The sequence below is a fragment of the Panthera pardus genome, unplaced genomic scaffold (genome assembly GCF_024362965.1).
Source record: "Panthera pardus isolate Hobbes unplaced genomic scaffold, ASM2436296v1 HiC_scaffold_3, whole genome shotgun sequence".
Classification (NCBI taxonomy): Eukaryota; Metazoa; Chordata; class Mammalia; order Carnivora; family Felidae; genus Panthera; species Panthera pardus.
Genome location: NW_026526876.1, coordinates 40,267,195 through 40,286,846, shown reverse-complemented (window position 1 = coordinate 40,286,846; position 19,652 = coordinate 40,267,195). Strand labels below are relative to the sequence as shown.

The 19,652-nt window shown below is 40.6% G+C and overlaps 1 protein-coding gene across 3 annotated transcripts in view; it reads left to right on the top strand.

Annotated features, from left to right (window-relative positions):
* Positions 1–19,652, top strand: part of CA10 (carbonic anhydrase 10) — a 498,188-nt gene that overhangs the window by 48,592 nt on the left and 429,944 nt on the right. The window lies entirely within an intron of this gene.

The window sequence follows — 19,652 nt, the reverse complement described above, 5'->3', positions numbered from 1 at the left end:
AGAACAGAGAGATGGTGCTTTCCCAGCTCACGAAGCACGAACTTTTGTATACGTGCTCATGAATCCAGGTCTGTGTGTGTTGCAAAAATCAGGGACGTGTTTACATTGCAGCACCCACCAGGGTTGGGGAGGGGACCTAGCTCCAGCCTGTATCTTGTTGCAGGAAGACATCGGTATGCATCCCAGAGGTCCTGCTAACTGTGAATGCCAACACTGGCTTAGACCATTCTTAGGCTTGTTGAGACCAGACTTCTTGGGGGACTCTGTTAGGTCTGAGTTTTGCAGAGAACCAAAAGAGAGTGAGGCTGTCTAGACAAGGGAGCAGTTGATACTGGGATCATGAGTTAGAGTAGCAAAATAATATTTGGAAGGCATAGCAGGCAATTGACACATCATTATTTCCTTCCGGGAGTACAAAACTATAATACAGGAAGGACTTTGGTGAGTGACGTAGTAAGACTGAGAAATCCAAAGAGGTCAGGACAGGTACCAATGTTGGGGGCATTGGGTGGGTATCAGGAAAGGCTTGATGAGGTGAGCTTTTAAAGATGAAGGAAATTCTCAACATACCAAGAGGAGAAGCAGAATATGGGGAGAAGTCTGTCAGGAAGGGGACATTAAAGTGTTAGGAATGGGGGTGCCTGGGTGGCTTAGTTGGTTAAGCGTCCGACTTCAGCTCAGGTCATGATCTCATGGTTTGTGAGTTTGGGCCCTGTTTCAGGCTCTGTGGTGACAGCTCGGAGCCCGGAGCCTGCTTCAGATTCTGTGTCTCCCTTTCTCTCTGCCCCTCCCCTGCTCACACTCTGTGTCTGTCTCTCTCTCAAAAATAAATAAACATTAAAAAAATATTAAAAAACAAAGTGTCAGGAATGGTCATGGGGAAGTAGGACATGATGGAACATATTTTGAGAATTTTGAGAGGTTTAAATCCTCTAAAGGAGATCACATTTCCTCTCCCAGACTTCTCAGGGTACAAGGTACCTACCTCTCCCTTGCTCACTTTCACAGAGTTAGTTGTTTTTTTGTTTGTTTGTAGCTGTGGTGGGGTCATGCCAAATGTTGGCTTGTCTGTTTTTCTTGCATGTGAGAATAGGTTATGCCTTTTTGATCTCCAACGTAGAGAAAATGGAGGGCGACGGACCCCTCCATTGTCAGCACCAAAATCACCTCTCTGACTCTGTACACCCTTCTTTCCCTCCTGTTTCTATGGAGACAGTGTCTCCACATCCCATCCTACTGCTTTTCGTTTGGATCCCAGTCTCTTTCACCTTAAAGTCTTTCCTGCTGTAGTTGTATCTTCCTTCACTCCTGACTCTTCCTCATTATTCCTTCCCTACTAGTTCATTCCTGTCATCATTCATATATGCTCTGGGCTCTCCTGCAGGAAAAAAAAAATCTTTTGTTTCCCTCCGGCTTCTACTCTCTCTGCTCCCTTACATAAAGTCTTGAGCTGTTTGTCTACCATCACTATTTCCATTTCCTCTCTAGAATTTTCTTTTCAACTCACCATATAGGCTTATCTCCCCTCACTCCACTGGGGACACGGCTGCCAAGGTCACTGGTGATCTCTGTATTGCCAAATTTGGCAGGCGATGAACTGTTCTTATCTACTGTGACCTTAAAGTACCATCAGATACAGTGGCCCACTGCCTCCTTGAATGATTTCTTAGAGCTCACAGGTCTCCAAGTCCTTACTTTACTCTTCCTCCTTTTTAATTGGCCTTTCTACCTCTAATCCGTCTGTAAGTGTGGTATCTCTTACAGGTCTGCCAGGGAACCACCGGCTGGATATGCTGGGCCTTTCTCTCCAGCCTAATCGCTCACTAGCTCTCTAGTAGATGCCCCACAGCTGACTTGGCATCTACAGTATCTTGGATATTTAGCATGCATCTCAAGCTTACCATGTTTAAATGAAACTCTTGCATTTCCCCCATAAATACCCTCCATATTACAATTCCCCTCAGCCAAGTGAATGAACTGAACACCCAACGGATTGCTAAAGCTCAAAAATTAAAACACAACAAAATGAAGGCAAGCCTTACAGACTCTACTTCTAAAACAAATCCAAAGATTTCAAGGATCTCTTATGGCTGCCCATCACACTTCAAATAAAATCTAAACTCCTTACTCTGACTTCTGTAGCGCAGCAGGCTCTGGCCCCTTCCCTCCCTACCTTTAGTGTCGGGGAGTACTACCCCCTACCCAACTTATTATGCCCCAGGCAGCTTACTGGCCTTCTTGATCTGTGAACATGCTTCTTTCTTGCATCCAGGTCTGGTACTGTTTATTTTCTCCACCTGAATTTTTCCCCCCTATAATCTCTGTATGGTTTCTTCCTTATAGTCTAGATCCAGAAGATCTCGGCCTGAATGAGATCATTTCTGAGAGACTTTTTTTCTTTTATTTACCGCCCAATCCATGGTAGCAACCCTGTCACTTACTTCGTTCTCAGCATATGAAATTCTTCTTGTTTCTTTATTCGGATTGGTTTTGTTTATTTAGTATATCTGGCCTCAAAAGAATGTCAGTTCCATGAGAGAAGGGACTTTGTCTCAGTCCCTAAAACAGGGACATCCAGGTGTGAGTGCTCAAAAACTCCTTGTTAATGTAATGAACGAAACATTATAACGATATGCCTTTGAACCTTAGGTCCCTAGAAGGCTACTTTCATTTAGCAGGGGACCTTTTGACAGGCTAGCAGACACTTAGGTGCATTGTCAGACACAACATGGGATATAGCTTCTCTATAAACTGACCTGTTTGAGTAACAGCCAGGATGCAGTTTCACTAGCCTCCAAATCAGTATGGATTCTTATTATTATGTATGCACAAAAATGCATATTTGCACAAAGGAGAGATGAGAAAGAGTAGACTTTAACCTCCACCCTTCTTAAAAAGACTTGGGTGATGTAGGCCAATACGTGTGATTGGTGTCTTTGCCAAAAAGCTGATGTGATGCTGGGCTGGGTTGTTAACAGTGTTGTGTGAAAATTAGGGTGGTGTTAGTTGCACCGTATTTCAAGTTGATGAGGCCCTTGCTACTCAAAATGTGGTTTCCAGACCAGCAGCACTGGCCTCAGTTGGCAAGTGGTCAGAAATATGGTCTCAGGCCCCACCCCCAAACCTTCTGAATCAGTGCATTTTAACAAGATCCTTAGATGTTTCACATACACATTGAAGTTTGACAAAAATGGTGCTTAGACCATTTCCTCCTAGACGGAAATATTGTTTGGGATGTTATTATTTATGAAGGATAAAGACAAGCCTAAAAGAGGATGGTGAGAATACCTGAAACCAGGTCCCACAAGAAGGTAGCCCCCTCCCAGGGGAGACAGTCAGAATATATAACAACAGGGCTAAGCACCAACCAGTGGGAACCGGGGCCTGTTGTAGCAGTGGAGTGGGGTCCTAGAGCCCCCAACCCATGCCACCCCTTTAATGTCGAGGTGTTGGGGGGGTTGTGCCTGTAAGATGCCAGGGTGGCCAGGTGATTGAAGGAGGAGATACACAGGGCTTAAGACAATAGATATTTATAATAGATAATTTTTACGCAAATATCTTAATGTTTTAATAAATCGTGTGTTGAAATGGTATCTTCTGAAATCATCCTTGTTCTGCCCTATCTTTGTTTCTTATATATACCACTATTCTTAGACTTAACCATGTTATTATTAATTGGTGCAGTGTCTGTCTCTTCCTCTAAACTGTATCTCCTGATGTCATGACCCATGTCTTCTTCCTGACCTTGGTGACCACATAATTAGCGTTTGCCAAAATGAATGAATGAGTGAGTGTGTGAACAAATGAATGTGTAAGGCAGCCTTGTGAAAGAAAGGTCAGACTTACTGTGTGTCATCCCAGAATGCAAACCCAGTGTACTGGGGGCGGGTGTGTGGGGGGAAATATCAATGCAGGTTTGGGTTTGACCTTAAAGAAGAAACTTCTGGGGCGCCTGGGTGGCTCAGTCAGTTAAGCTGCCGACTTCGGCCCAGGTCATGATCTCGCGGTCCGTGAGTTCGAGCCCCGCGTCGGGCTCTGTGCTGACAGCTCAGAGCCTGGAGCCTGTTTCAGATTCTGTGTCTCCCTCTCTCTGACCCTCCCCCGTTCATGCTTTGTCTCTCTCTGTCTCAAACATAAATAAACGTTAAAAAAAAATTAAAAAAAAAAGAAGAAACTTCTGAAAATTGGAGCTGTGAGAAAATGGGTTGAGCTTCCCTGGGAGGAGTCCAATTCCCTGGCACCAGATATATTCAAATATTCTGATAAACCATTGCATGTACAAACTGTATAAACAAGCCTGTTTATAGACGAAGAAACTGAAACAGCCATAAATATATCGAAAATGTGCTCAGTCTCGCTGGGATTCGGGGGAAATTAAAATTGCAGTAGATTACCATTTCAAACCCATCATACTGGCACACATTTTAAAATCTGATTACACCAACTGTGGGCAAACGATATGGTGGTTTAAATTGTTGTAACCACTTTAGAAAGCTCTAATTTATTTCAAGATAAGCTTGCTCTACAATTCAGCCATTCTACTTTTCAGCATCCATTCTAGATTTTTTTTTTAAATGGGATATCCTAGAGTAGAAACAAGATCTACCCAAGGGTATTCATTGCAGCGCAATTTGAAATGGCTAAAAAAGAGGGGGTGGTGGAATCCAACTGTTTATCGGTAGGGGAAGGAACAAAGCAATGAGAATGTATACAGTGTTGCACCGCACAGCAGTTGAAATGAATGAATGGAGTCTCCAATATGACAAATTGGAAAAAGCAAGTTTGAAGGGATGGATATGGGCTGAATTCATTTTATTTGACTTCAATGACACCCCCAAGCGGTAGTAGAGGGGGATTATGGGTCGAAAACCAAAAGGATGGTTGCAAATGATGCACACCAGCTTCAGACGAGAGGTACCTCAAGGGAGGGGACAGATAAGAAGGAGGGATGGCAGTCAAACTTGAGCGCTACCTGTAATACTTAATTTTTTTTTTTTAAAGAAAGAGATCCTAGCACATTGAACATACTGTCAACTTCTCTTCCAAAAGGATAGTGGAGACATTGGTGTCTATCATACCATTGCCTGAGCTTTTTGATATCCCACAATGCATAATGAATTTTAAAAACTAAAAGGAGCCATTGTCATGGAAGTAAGGGGGTGGAGGACATAAGGCAGCAGTTAAATTCTGTTGGAAGCTTGTTCACTTTGTCCTCTGTCTCCCGTCTCTTTCTTCTGTGAGCAGACATGCAGGGGTGGCCTGGGATTGTCTCTCTAAGGGGAGACAAAAGAAGGTAGACCTGAGCTTCTGAGTTCCATGGTCATTATCCAGCCAAGCCTTTCGAGACACTTTCACAGGCTTCTTATGGAGACTCTCCTTCCTGACAGCAGGAGGTGTGTTTCATTAGGGGGGACACGCACCAAGTTCCAGAAAGGAAATGTAGGTCAGAGGAAATGTGGCAGATGGAGAGCGATGAGGTCCTAAGTCTGTGGCAGGGACACTCAGACTTCACTGACCTCAGCTCATGCACCCCGTATTGGTAGCCAGGTGAATGCTACTACCTTGCTTTCTGGAACTTTTGCAGGCACTATCCTGGGAGATATTCACAACACCTGTGGGATGGGTCCCGGCATCCTGGTTTGAGAGGCAAGGCGGCAGAGGTTTAAAAAATTCAATGGTTTGCTCTATAGCCTGCAGGCAACAAAGGAAGTGGCCAAACCAAAAGTTTTTTGAGTGAATATTATCCTCTTTCTACCACCTTTCAACTGTCCTCAGCACCTTATTCATTTGATACATAATTTGTGTTATGCATCCTGTGTGGTTTTGAAGTGGCAAAAGGCATACGTGAAAGGTATTTATCAAATGGAAATGGGGCTGGAATTTGGGGAGTAGGCAGAAGAAAGAGGGAATAGAAGTAAATATACCAAAACCCAGGCCAGGAAAGTGATCAATTTAGTACTGAGTTCGTGTGTGCTTATTGACACAAGTAAGACACGGCAGGATATATGGTTTTATTGCCTGGTAAAGGGAAGATTGACAGTGTGACAGGAGAGTCTGCTGTTTTCCCCTGGACCTTGATTATAAAAGGGAAAGATGATATAAATCCTTATAAAGGAAATTTGTAGTTACAAATATAGTTTCATTTACCATACTATCCTCACTGGGAGACAGTGTTTTTTATTGATTTTTATTGAGCTATATATGAAATGTGCAAATATTAATTGTATGGGTTAATATATATTATTTTTTTAATATGGCTATGTTACATTACATTATATGGTTACATGGGTGTATATATACTTATATGTTATGTAAGTATATATGTTATATATAAATACACACCCATTTATATGTTGTATATTATACATGTTATATATAAATATATCTCCCATGTAACCACCATCCATATAAAAATAGAGAATATTTCCAGTCCTTGCCTTGTTTGTTTCTTAAATTCCACATATAAGTGAAATCATATGGTATTTGTCTTTCTCTGACTGACTTATTTTGCTTAGAATTATACTGTCCAGCTCCATCCATGTTGTTGAAAATGGCAAGATTTCATTCCTTTTTATGGCTGAAGAATATTCTACTGGTGTGTGTGTGTGTGTGTGTGTGTGTGTGTGTGTGTATACACACACCACATCTTTATAATCCCCCAGTAGAGTCCCTCTTACTCCTACTCCTTCCCAGTCAATTAGCAACCTCTCCACTCCTACCCCATAGTGGTAAAAACTGTGATGACTATTATAAACATTGACTTGTTTTGCCTGCCCTTAAACTGGATATAAATAACTGCTTTGTTTCTTGCGTCTTTCATTTAACAATTTGTGAGATTCAGCCACGTTTTTGCAGACACCAACTGTTCATTTTCTTTAATCGATGTGTGGTATGCCATTGTATGAACATACAAATATATATATTTATTTCATTCTGTCAATGGCCATGTTGGCATGTTGGTTGTTTACAGTCTTTGGCTATGTGTGAGTGAAGCTGCCGTAAACATTTTTGTGCATTTCTTTTGGTAGACATGCACACTAATTTCTTTTGTGTGTATGCCTACAGGTGAAATTGCAGTGTTGTAGAGTAGGTGGAGTCTGTAGTTTTAACTTTTAGGAGATACTGCCAAACATTTTTCCAAAGTACTTGTGCCAGTTTATACTCCCACCAGCAGCATATGAGAATTCCAGTTGCTCCATATCTTTGCCAATACTTGGTATTGTCAGTTGTTTCAATTTTAGCCATTCTGGTGGGTGTTATTGGCGTTTCATTGTGGTTTTAATTTGCTTGATGAGTAATGACCTTGAGCAAGTTTTTGTATGGTTACGGTTCATTTTGATGTTCTCTTTTGTGAAGGTCCTGTTCAAGTCTTTTGCTCATTTCTATTTTTTAAAGTAATCTCTACACCCAGCCTGGGACTTGAACCCACAACTCTGAGATCAAGAGTTGCACATTCCACCTACTGAGGCAACCAGGGGCCCAAATCTTTTGCCCATTTAAAAAAAATCAGGTTGCTTATCCTCTTCCTATTAGTTTGTGGAAGTATTTCATACTTTCTGGGTACAAATCTTTTGCCTGGAAGTATTTTCTACCAACCCGTGACTTCCCTTTATGCCCTTTTAATGATATCTTAAGATGAATAGAAGTTCTTGATTTTAATGAAGTCCAATTTATCCACCTTTTTTCCTCAGTGGTTAGGGCTATTTGCATCCTGTTAAAGAAACCTTGGCCTGTTCCACAGTCCTGAAGATACTCTTGTATGTATTCTTCTGGAGTTTTCTTGTTCACTGTGACATAATTTTGAACACATGATTCTAGTTGGATCTTGGTTTCAAATCTCAGCTTCCCTACTTAACAGATGCATAACCCTGACCATGTAATTCAGTTTCCTCAAGTGTAGATGAGATAAAACTCACTTAATAAATCGAGGGTGAGGGGTGCCTAGGTGGTTCAGTCGGTTTAGTGGCCCAACTCTTGATTCCAGCTTAGGTCATGATTCCAGGGTCACGGAAATTGAGCCCCATGTCAGACTCTGTGCTGAATGTGGAGCCTGATTAGGATTCTCTCTCCCTCTGCCCCTCCCCCACTTGCACTCACTCACTCTCTTTCTCGTGGTCTAAAATAAAAATATAAATAAATAAATAAATAAATAAATAAATAAATAAATAAATGTATGTCAAGAATAGAACTGGATATGCATGTAAAGCATCTAGCGTACAGGAGAATCTCAGCCAATTTCATTACCCCTTTCCCCCATTCTGTCACATAAATGGTAGACATTTGTCTCCTGATTTCAATGTATTAATCAAACATGTGTTGAGTATGTACTTACTTATTGAGGATGTTAGAAGAACACAGTAAAGACACAAAAACTAAGTTTCACTCAGTAGCAGGGAGAATAACAAGGGAAATGTGAAATCACAATACAGGAGGTAGGTCATCACTGAAAGCACTAAAGACTATTCACAGAAGAGTACTGGATAAATTTCCAACAGGAAAAAAGTGCCAGAACTGTTCTGAGAGGAGTAGTTTTTCAATCTAAAGTAGCAAAGAAGACTTTCAGTGGGTGCAGTGATTCGAGCCAGGATGTGAACAGCAGTTGTAATAGACAGGGCATTCTCTCAAGGGGGTGTGCTGCAGCAAGCAAGACAGTAAATGGTATGTGTAGCCAGCACTTTTCTAGTTGGCTGGAGTGGAAGATTTGTCGAGACAAGGATTATAATACTGCCAATTGGTTCATTCATTAATTCAACAAATATTTTTTGAGCACCTACTATGTGCCCAGCTCTATGACACTTGATTTTCCCAACTACATGCTCTCATTTAATTCCCTAATATGTTTCTGTGTGTGTATCTATATCACACATACATATGTAAGTATATGAATAATATGGATATATACACGAATGTCTTTAAAAAGGAAGAGACAGGGGCGCCTGGGTGGCTCAGTCGGTTAAGCCGCCGACTTCAGCTCAGGTCATGATCTCGCGGTCCGTGAGTTCAAGCCCCGCATCGGGTTCTGTGCTGACAGCTCAGAGCCTGGAGCCTGTTTCAGATTCTGTGTCTCCCTCTCTCTGACCCTCCCCCGTTCATGCTCTGTCTCTCTCTGTCTCAAAAATAAATAAACGTTAAAAAAAAATTTTAAAAAGGAAGAGACAGAATAATATATACATATAATATATAGACATATGTATCTGTCTATATATATATTAGTTATATATATGTGTACAGGTCTATATATGTTATTTTACCTTTAAAAGAGAATAAATAGAAAATGGTTGAATATAATACCATTTTACAGCAGCTAAGGACAAAGTAAGTTAAGAAAATGAGTTTCATGGTGCTCAGTCTTTAGAGAGAGCCAAGTACAGTAAAGACTCGGTTGTGGCCATTGGGTCTTGGACATTAGAAGACCCTTGGAAAAAGGTAAGGCTATATTGCCTTAGGAACAAAAATCAGGTTGGAGGATGTTTAAAAACAGCAGGTTGGAAGGCAGAGGAGCTGAGAGGGATGGGAAGCTGGTTGCTGTGCTCTCTAAACCCTTGGCTAGGTCGGCTAACGTCTTGGCCATGGATTCCCCAGTTTGTAGATTATGAAGACTAAGCCCTTCTATCATAGAAAACGTGCCTGCTCCAAGTGTATCCACAGACCAAGAGAGGTATTATTCCAAGAGGATGACCACAGCAGCTCACTGCCAGATAGCTTACTCTGCCTTCTTTGAGCAGAGAGGACAGACAGACCAGTGTCCAAAACCCCATCTCTACCACTCACCTGCGACATTGGACACAATCCTTCTCTGAGCCTCCATTTCTTCCTCTTAGTGTTCCTGAGTGACTTCAATGAAATAATAAAGTAACAAACAGAGTGCCAGGCAAAATAGGTATATTAGCCACCCCCAACTTTTTTGTTGAGATTCCATGAACAAGGAGAAGGGATGTTGTACAGAGAAAGAGACTGAGATACAGAGAGACAGACTCCCAGAAAAGCACAGTGATGCAAAGAGACGTGAGAGAGACACAACGAATCAAAGACACAGAGTCAGGAGGGAACAGAGCTGATAGAGACAGAGGAGGTTTTTTTAACGCCTCCCTCTCTTAGAGATCTATGTCTGGGTTTGTGCAGTGCTTTAGAAGCACCAGGGTGTGTGAAGAGCATAGACAGCATTCACCTTTTACAGGCATTCCCTGTGCACCTCTCATTTGCGCCTCTTATTCACAAGGGCCTCACGAAACATCATTAGCTGTGCAGAGAATGGTTCCTTCCAGAGCAGATATCATCATGCAGCTGATATCCTAGTAGGGAGACCTCACGTCATGGAAGTGAGCTTTGGGTTTGCTAACAGTATTCAGGATTTCCTGATAAATTGAATGCTGGCATACACAACAAAGCTCCCCAGAGTGAGGTCTGCTGTCATTTTACAGGAGCAAAGTAAAATGGAGTCCAAAACGTTGTCACGTTTCCTGAGCTTAGGGCTGGAAGCAACACTCCAGGCTCCCTTCCTTAATAATTGCCCTTAAGGAGGTTTCTCTGATTTAACATGTATCTTTTATGCATGAGTCAAAATGAGTAACCAAGAACGGGGGAGATAGTTTTAGCCAGCAGCGTAGTGGGCAGTGCGTAAGAGTGAGAAATTATATTCAAGAATGATTGTCTTTTGGGTTTTCTTGCTCCTATCTATAGGTCTAAAAATTAAATATTAATGTTGGAAAACTCATTATTTTTATGACTAAGAAGAGAAGTTGTTAGGGTCCTCTCTGAAATCTGGGTCACTAGTTCTGGGAAGCTCAGCACACAGTGGGAGGTTTTACCTTTTAAATTTTTAATCACTTTTTATATCCTAATCATCCAAAATAAACAGGTTACAGGAAAATGTTGGAAAATACAGAAAAATGAAAGCTTAAGAATTCATTTCACTTCATAATCTTACCTCCTGGAAATAACATTGCTCAACATTTTTTCTTCCAGGTTTTATTGTCCCTTCTCAAAACCAAGATCATATTTTATGTACTTCTTTTTTTTTGTATTCTGCTTTTTTCACATAGTGTTATTTGGTGAGGATTTTTCTGTCTTTAAATAATCTTCAAAAAACATGATTTAGTCCTCCACTGTATGGATGATCCATAGCATATTTATTAATGCTCTTTTGTTCAACATTTAGTTTTTTTCAAGTTTGTTAATAATGAATGTGTAGATACCACTCATTTACATAAGTCTTTGTTTTCTCTGGTTCATGGTAATCTCCTGGAAGGGGGGCATCTCAGTCCATCAGATAATCGACACAAGCCTGTAGCCCAGTTTTAGACCAGGTTCCAGTTCATTTCCCATAATGGCATGGACAATATTTGTTTCCATTTCCCTGAATGTTTTATGAGGGTTAGGCTGCTGGTCTACCTAGAATTCATAAGCAAGCTAGGTTTAGCGGAAGAGGGTGACCTACATTAACTTAAAATTGCTTTACTTGTTTATTTTTTTTGGCATATAGTTGTCATACAATATTCTATTAGTTTCGGGTTTACAACATTGTGATTTGGCAATTATATACATTACAAAATGCTCACCATAAATGTAGTTAGTGTTTGTCACCATACAAAGTTATTACAGTATTATTGATGCTATTCACAATACTGTATGTTTCATCCCTGTGACTTGTTTGTTTTACACCTGGAAGTTTGTACCTCTTAATCCCTTTCACATATTTCATCCACCAACCCTCACACCCGCCTCCCACCCCCCAGCAGCCACCACCTTGTTCTTTGTATTTAACAAGTCTGTTTCCAATTTGTTTTTTTCATTTGTTTTGTTTTGTTTTGTTTTTTTTTAGATTCTACATATAAGTGAAATCATACAGTATTTGGCTTTTTCTCTGACCTGTTTCACTTAGCATTATACCCTTAGTCCCATCCATGTTCTCACAAATGGCAAGATTTCACTCCTTGTTGTGACTGAGTAGTATTCCATTGTAAATATGTGCCACATCTTTTTCCGTTCATCAGTCAACTGATACTTGAGTTGCTTCAATATCTTGACTATTGTAAATCATTGTCAGGAACCATTGGAATACATATAGCTTTTTGAGTTAGTGTTTTTGTTTTTAAGGAACGTTTCTGCACCAGTAGAATCAGTGCTATTTCATTGATCTGTCTGCCAATTGCTTATCAATAATTCATCATATTAGTTATCGTAACTTTAAAATTTTGATATCTGAACACATAAGTCCCTAACAGTATTCTTTTTCTAAAGTCTTATTTATTTTTTCCATATAAACTTTGGGAATAATTTGGGCTACTAAAAAGAATCTCTGATATTGAAGTAGATTATCATTAAAACTACACATCCATTTGGGAAGAATTGACATCTGTTCATTCTACCGCTTCTGAAACACGAAAGGCTCTTACTGATCTCTGTCTTACTGACTATTATTACTTATCTATTCTAAGGTTGTTTTTTCCCAGCTGATTTTAAAAAAAATAGGTATTTAAGGTTATATAATAACATGTTTATTTGCCACCCTACCTATTTCTCTTTACCTATTCTAAAATTAGGAATTCTTTTGGGGCACCTGGGTGACCCAACTGGTTGAGCGTCCAACTCCAGCTCAGGTCATGATCTCACGGTTTGTGAGTTCAGCCCCACATCCGGCTCTGTGTTGACAGCTCAGAGCCTGGAGCCTGCTTCGGATTCTGTGTGTGTGATTCTCTCTCTGCCCCTCCCCCACTCATGTTCTGTCTCTCTCTCTCTCAAAAACAAACATTAAAAATTTTTTTAAGTAAATGAAATAAAAATTAGTAATTCTTTTAAACGTACTGCAAAACTACTAAGACTATGTCAAACCGTAATGTACCCACCACTCTGAAATAGCAAATATTAACATTTTGCCATATTTCTTCAAATCCTTTTAAATAAGTAAAATTTATAGTAATCTGGATACCCCTTTCCAACTCCATTCCCCATTCTCTGTCTTCCTCTTGAGATAATCACTTCCTTGAAGTTAGTGTGGATTTGTGTTTTTATAATTTTATTATATATGCATGCATGCATAAAATTTATAGTTTTATTTTGTGAGTTTTAGGGTAGGCATATATAAGTTATATTTTATATATCTTTAAATAATCACTATCATTTACAATTGCTTTTTCATTTAATATAGTTTTAGATCTATCCTGATACTTAAAGACCTAATTCAATTGTTTGAACTACTGTATGGCATTCTGGAATATAAATATGACAGTTGATTCACCTATTGCTATATTGATGAGTATTTAAGTTCTTTTCATTGTTCACTTCCAGTCTTTTTTTTTTTAATGTTTAATTACTTTTGAGACACGGAGACGGGGGGGGCACAAATTGGGAAGGGGCAGAGAGAGAGAGGGAGACACAGAATCCAAAGCCAACTCCAGGCTCTGAACTGTCTGCACAGAGCCCAACACGGGGCTTGAACTCACAAAGAGTGAGATCATGCATGACCTGAACCAAAGTCAGAAGCTTAACTAACTGAGCCACCCAGGCGCCCCTTTAACTTCCAGTCTTTTTGTGTCATTTTATTTCAGGCATATTGTTAGAATATAGAATGTCTCATTTTTAAACCAGTGTGAGAGTCTGTATCTTATAATAGTTAAGTGTAATCCATTTACATTTATAGTTATGACTAATATAAATTTAAATTTATTTTCCCATTTTGTTTTTTTTTCCTATCTGTATGATTTTCTTTGGTCCTCCGCTGACCCCTGCTCTGGGTGTGTCTCTCTCTGTCTGCCTCTCTCCCTCTGTTCTTCTATCTCCGTTCTTGACTCTACTAGATTATTTTCTTCATGGCTTTTTTTGGGTGGTTTTTTGGAAGTAATACATTTCTTTTGACAAGATATGGTGTACAAATAATGATTTTTTCCCCACTTCTTTTCAATAGATATGGTTATGGCTCCCAGTCCTCCTCTATTGATTGTTCAGAGCTTCCAGACAATATAGCTAGTAAAACCCGTGAGCTTTATTTAAATCCTGCATCTGCCATTGAGAGGCTTATGACTTTGGATAAGTTACATAACGTATTTGAATTTTAATCTCCAGAATGTTTTCTGTGTTGTAGATTTGACTTGATTGAGTGAAGTGCTATATATGAAGTACCCAGGAGAGTGTCTGGCATGCTACAGTCACCAAGTAAATGGTAGATTTTACTTTCTCATCATTATTTTAATCGTCCTTGTTTTATTTCTGATTAGATTTGGAATGCCCATTGATTTAAGTTACTTCTCCCCTTTGACCCAAGTAACTGTTCTTCTCAAATGTTTTTGAAGGAATTAAGCACAGGTGCGGTAAAGGTTTATTCACAAGAATGACTAGTTTTCTGAATAGTTGTGAGGGAATAGTCTGACAAGGAGAGGACAGCTTTGGTGAAGGGGCGATAGGAATTTTCTTGAGTGCCCGTCTGAACCTGTGCCTTTACACCTGTGCCTTTTTTAAAAAATGTTTATTTATTTATTTTGAGAGAGAGAAAGGGTGTGAGTCAGGGAGGGTCAGAGGGAAAGGGAAAGAATTCCAGGCAGGCTCCACGCTCAGTACAGAGCCCCACATGGGGCTCAATCCCTTGACTGCAAGGTCATGACCTGAGCTGAGATCAAGTCAGATGCTTAACCAACTGAGCCACCCAGGCGCCCTTACGTGAGGCCTTTTTAAACACGAGCCAGCTATTTGCTAGAGGCCTCTTGCCTCCCACCTGCCCTTTTTCTAACTGTTTCTTCTGTCTTGGTGACCTCTTATCTCTACTGTCATCTCAAGTCCTGTTTTACCTCTTGGCATTTGATGAGCTTTTCTCTGTCTCTCTCTCAAGCTCTCAATCTCTCTTTTTATTACAGTTCTCTAAAGATAAATGTGATATTTTTCCTGTGACTCTTGAAAAGCAATGGGCATAGTGGTTAAGAGCGCAATCATTGGAGCCAGACTGCTCGAGTGTGTTAAGTCTCAGCTCTACCATTTATTATTAGAGAGACCCTGGGCAAATTACTTAACATCTTTAATTTTGGTTTCCTCACCTGTAAAATGGGAAAGATGAAAGTTAACAGTAAAGAGGATCTATGTGAGTTTAATGAGTCAGTATACATGAAGTGCTTAAATAGTGCCTAGTTTTAAAAGCTATTTAAATGTTAGCTATTATTATGACCTTTTCTTCTCTTGGCTGACTCTTGACTGCTAAGTCACCTTCCAGTACAACTCAAGCCCACAGCCTAATGCCAGCCAGCCCTGACCCCTCAATGGCACTTTCGTGCACCTTCCGCTGCCCCAAGCCAGCATCTGTCTGTTTAGCAGCTATACATGCACAAGGTAGTGACACAGAAACTCAGCTAAGGTCAACATTGGTGTATTTCATGTGAATGTCTTCACTCTTCCAATCCAATCTTTTCGACCTTGAAAATTAGAGCACAGCATTTGCTTCTGCAGCACACAGACTGTGTCTGTTTTTGCCCACCTTTTGAAATTTATGGTTGCATGCCCCTGGATGTTCCAAAGGAAGCGGATTTGTAGAATTGCAGAGCATTAACTAATGATGAAAGGGCATTTGCTTCCTTTCTAAACAAAATATGGTCCGAGGAAATCTGGCCAGGATGATGGGGGGATTTTATTGACTGAGCTCTTTATAATCCTTAGTGTAGTTTTCCATGTTTGTGCTCAGTGACTTTCTTTCTGAAAGCCAAGTGTGCTCCCGGCTCTAAGGAATGGCATCTGCCTCGCTTGTGTGATAAAGCCGTATTCGTTTGTAAGGGTTTTCCTTTCTTGCTTTTGTTACTAAATGACTGCACCTAACATCCGTAGTAGAGATAGGATGTTCTCCGTATTCCTGGAAGTCTGAGAAAACCTATCGTCTGAGGGGGGAAGAAGTCATTTTAAAGGACATTTGCCTTTGTTCCTTTAAAGATGAACTTTTGGAAAGCATCTCAGAGAAAGCACAATTGTCTCTTTTCATTCATCATAATCTGTCTGTGATTTAGAAGTGAGTAGACCTTGAGCGTGTTGCACGGAGTTCTGAAGGCCGATGATCACAGAACCAAGGAAGCTGTCTCGTCAAACTCTATCCCCACACTCGGCTTTCCTAGGCACGGAGTGCATGTTCTGCTTCAGGACCCCGTTGGCACCGGTTTAACAAGACCAAAATCTCACTGCTGCAGATTTCTTGGGTGAAACCTTGGATTTGCTGACTGCCAAACCAATAATCTGGAATAACTGAGGCTGGATGTTCTGCTGGACTGACAAACGAATCTTTCCTTTTACAAATCATGGAAAATCCTTCTATATGAAGTTTGGAAGAGCCACAGATAGGTCACCAGAGGTCTTAAGTCACAGTACTGGCTCCCTGCCATTCACTCTTTTGAAGGCTTTAACTCCTCTGGGCCTCGGTTTCTCCATCTGATAAACAAGGGAAGCAGAAAAACAAGATTTCCAAGCTCTCTTCCACATCTCTTATTCTATGTCATATCTTCATTCTTCTGAACAGGTTAGCCTGTATAATTAGAAGAAAATTAAGTTATAAGTAGGGAGTTTGTTTATAAAATAATTATAATTTATCACATTTACTCTCTTACACTACAATTCATTCCAGTAGCCATTCTCATTGTATAGAACAGGAGGAAGGAACGGGGGTTCATGTTGAATATTTGCCGATGGAGAAAGGCTACTCAGAGAAAGGAGAACCCTCCCCCCACTCAGCCCCGTCACAACCCAGCCTTTAATACCTTCAATAAGCTTATTTCTTTAAAATATGCTTCTTTCATCTAACATTTAAATAAAAGGAAAAAGATCTGGGTCATCAGGTTGCCAGTAATTGGGGCTTTTCTGTGGTCAGATAAACTGGTTTTGTTGATTTGTCAGGTAGCAAATAGTGATGAGGAAAGCAGGAGAAAGAGGGTATAGGAGGGGAGGGAGAAGGTACACATTCTTGCTTTAGGGTGGACAGCATACACAAGACAAAATATTGGCCAATATGTGGATGATCTCACACGAGTCTAGATGCTCTGTAGGCAGATTCCTCACAGTGGCCATCGCTACATATGGCAGATGCTATTATCTGGATGGACAACCGTGTAACTTACCATCTAAACTGGAACATCTTTAGGACCTTAAAAAAGAGGATCTTACTTATAATTATTTTGAGACAACAAGGGTAAATTGGGAATATCCTAAGCAAATTAAAAGTTATAGCCATCCTGGCTATATATTCCCCCAAATGTATTTCCTTCCCTTCTTAGTTCATCTCAGGGAATGCAGAAGCTTTCAAATTCTCTTTAGTATGCCTGAGGGATATGGAGGGTTCCACAAGACTTACCTGAGTTCTATCCAGTCAAACACCATGATTTAGTCCACAACTAGACAACATTGCCCTGGCCCCCTTTACGTTTAGGTATGTTCAGAAGATGAAGTTCTAGTCAATGAAATGTGCACAGAAGGAACAGGCCTCATTTCCAGGCTTCTGCCACAAGAAGAGCTTATGAGAGCTATCCTACGGTCTTCTCCCTTCTGGCCTGATGGGCACAGCATGGTGGATAGTGCAGAATAGCAGAGCTACAAGGAAGAAGGAGCCTGGTCCCTGCACCCAGCTTAGGATTTCGCACGTGGGAAAAATGAATTTGTACTACGCCACTGAGGTTTAAGAGATTACCTGTTACATGGGGCGCCTGGGTGGCTCAGTCAGTTAAGCGCCCAACTTTGGGTCAGGTCATGATCTCGCAGTGTGTGAGTTCAAGCCCCTTGTAGGGCTCTGTGCTGACAGCTCAGAGCCTGGGGCCTGCTTCAGATTCTCTGTCTCCCTTCTCTGCCCCTCCCCCACTCATGCTGGCTCTCTCCCTTAAAAATAAATAAACATTAAAAAAAATTTAGAGATTACCTGTTATAGTAGGTAAACTAACATTATCATCAGTAGCATTATCTTAACGAATGCACTGCATAAATGTTAGCCTCAGATATATTAAAAACATCTCTTTCTTATTGAACTGTGAGCCTCTCCAAAATAAACACCAAGAATAGGTAGTCAAATACAGATTACATTCTAACCATTTTTTGGATTGGATTGAATTGAATCATGTTGAACTGGATAGAAATGAAATAAATTGTACATACACTGGTAGTAAACTTCACAGATGATAAAACCTCCCTGCAGCTGGATGGAACATGGAAGTTTTCAAGGACAAAGTGGTCTTTGAGCTGATATTTGAAGAATTGATTTACTTTGGATATGTCATGGAGAAAATGATGTTATAGGGAAAATAAAGAGCATGAGCATTTGACACACATAAACAAGAGCAGATAGTTCTAAGTCTAAGACACAGAGGCAGTAGGTGAAAAACAAATGTCTAAACTTACTTCAGCTCAGAAATATTTATTGGGAACTGGAAGACAAACCCATGAAGAGATACATTAAGCAAATAGTATATATGATGAAGCAAAAGTATGTAATAAATGCTCTGAGAGCACAGAGGAAAGATCCCCAAAGGAGATTAGAGTTGTTGTTTTTTTTAACGTTTATTTATTTTTGAGAGAGAGACAGAGTATGAGCAGGGTTGGGGTAGAGAGAGAGGGAGACACAGAATCCAAAGCAGGCTCCAGGCTCTGAGCTGTCCGCACAGAGCCCAATGTGGGGCTTGAACCCACAAACCGTGAGATCATGACCCAAGCCGAAGTCGGACGCTTAACCGACTGAGCCACCCAGGCTCCCCGGATTAGAGGGAGTGTTAAAAGAACAGATAAATTAATCACACCACACAGGGCATTGAAAGTTTCACTAGGACACCTCCCCACTACTGTGTAACCGATGAGAGCCATTGAAGGGGTGTGGTGGTGATCTAGTTTGGACATTGTTTTGTAAATAGTTGGAGTTGTTGAATTTTGAAGGGTCAATAAAAGACAGGAGCAAAACATTGCTCTAGGGGGAGCGATCTTAATAGTGGGGTAGGTAGAGATGGGGAAAGTCATGTGATGAGGCAGTTGTAATTGCCCATATAAGTAATTATTGAGGTCCTGTTTCTAATACTTGTGTCAGGTCACCATAAATGTATAGGAAAGGATGAATTAGAGCTATAGTGGGAGTAGAATCAATGTCTTAATTCCTTCTTATTGGAGGTGGGTACGTATAGGTTGGGATTCATTTCGGCTGTGAGTGACAGAAAATACCAAATAAGATGGAAATTTCCTTCCTTGTGAATGTAGTCAGTATAAGGATTCCAGCTCCTTCTATCTTGTTACTGGAAGTGGGGCTTTCGTTTCATGGTTCAGAGGGCAGCTTGAGGTCTTGCCATCCAATGCACACTCAAGCCTGCCAGAAGGGGTGAGAAGAGGCATAGCATTTCCGTTTAACATTTCCTGGATGTCTTACACACTAAGATCTCATTGGCCAGAACTTAGTCACATGTCCATAGCTACAAGGGAGGAAGGGGAATGAATGTCTTTATTCTGAGAAGTCATGTGCCTTTCTAAAAACCAGGCTTCTCTTGTAAAGGGAGAAAAGGAAAATGGATATTGGGACAGTATTTATACTGTGTTTGCCATAGCTGCAAAACACAACTGTTGTGGTCATGAGATTCTGGAAGAAAGCAGTACACTATTGAGTGAGCCGCTGAAGAGGTTGAGTGAAAGCGGGATGAAACATGCAGGAGAGGAATAGAAGTTTTTGAGTT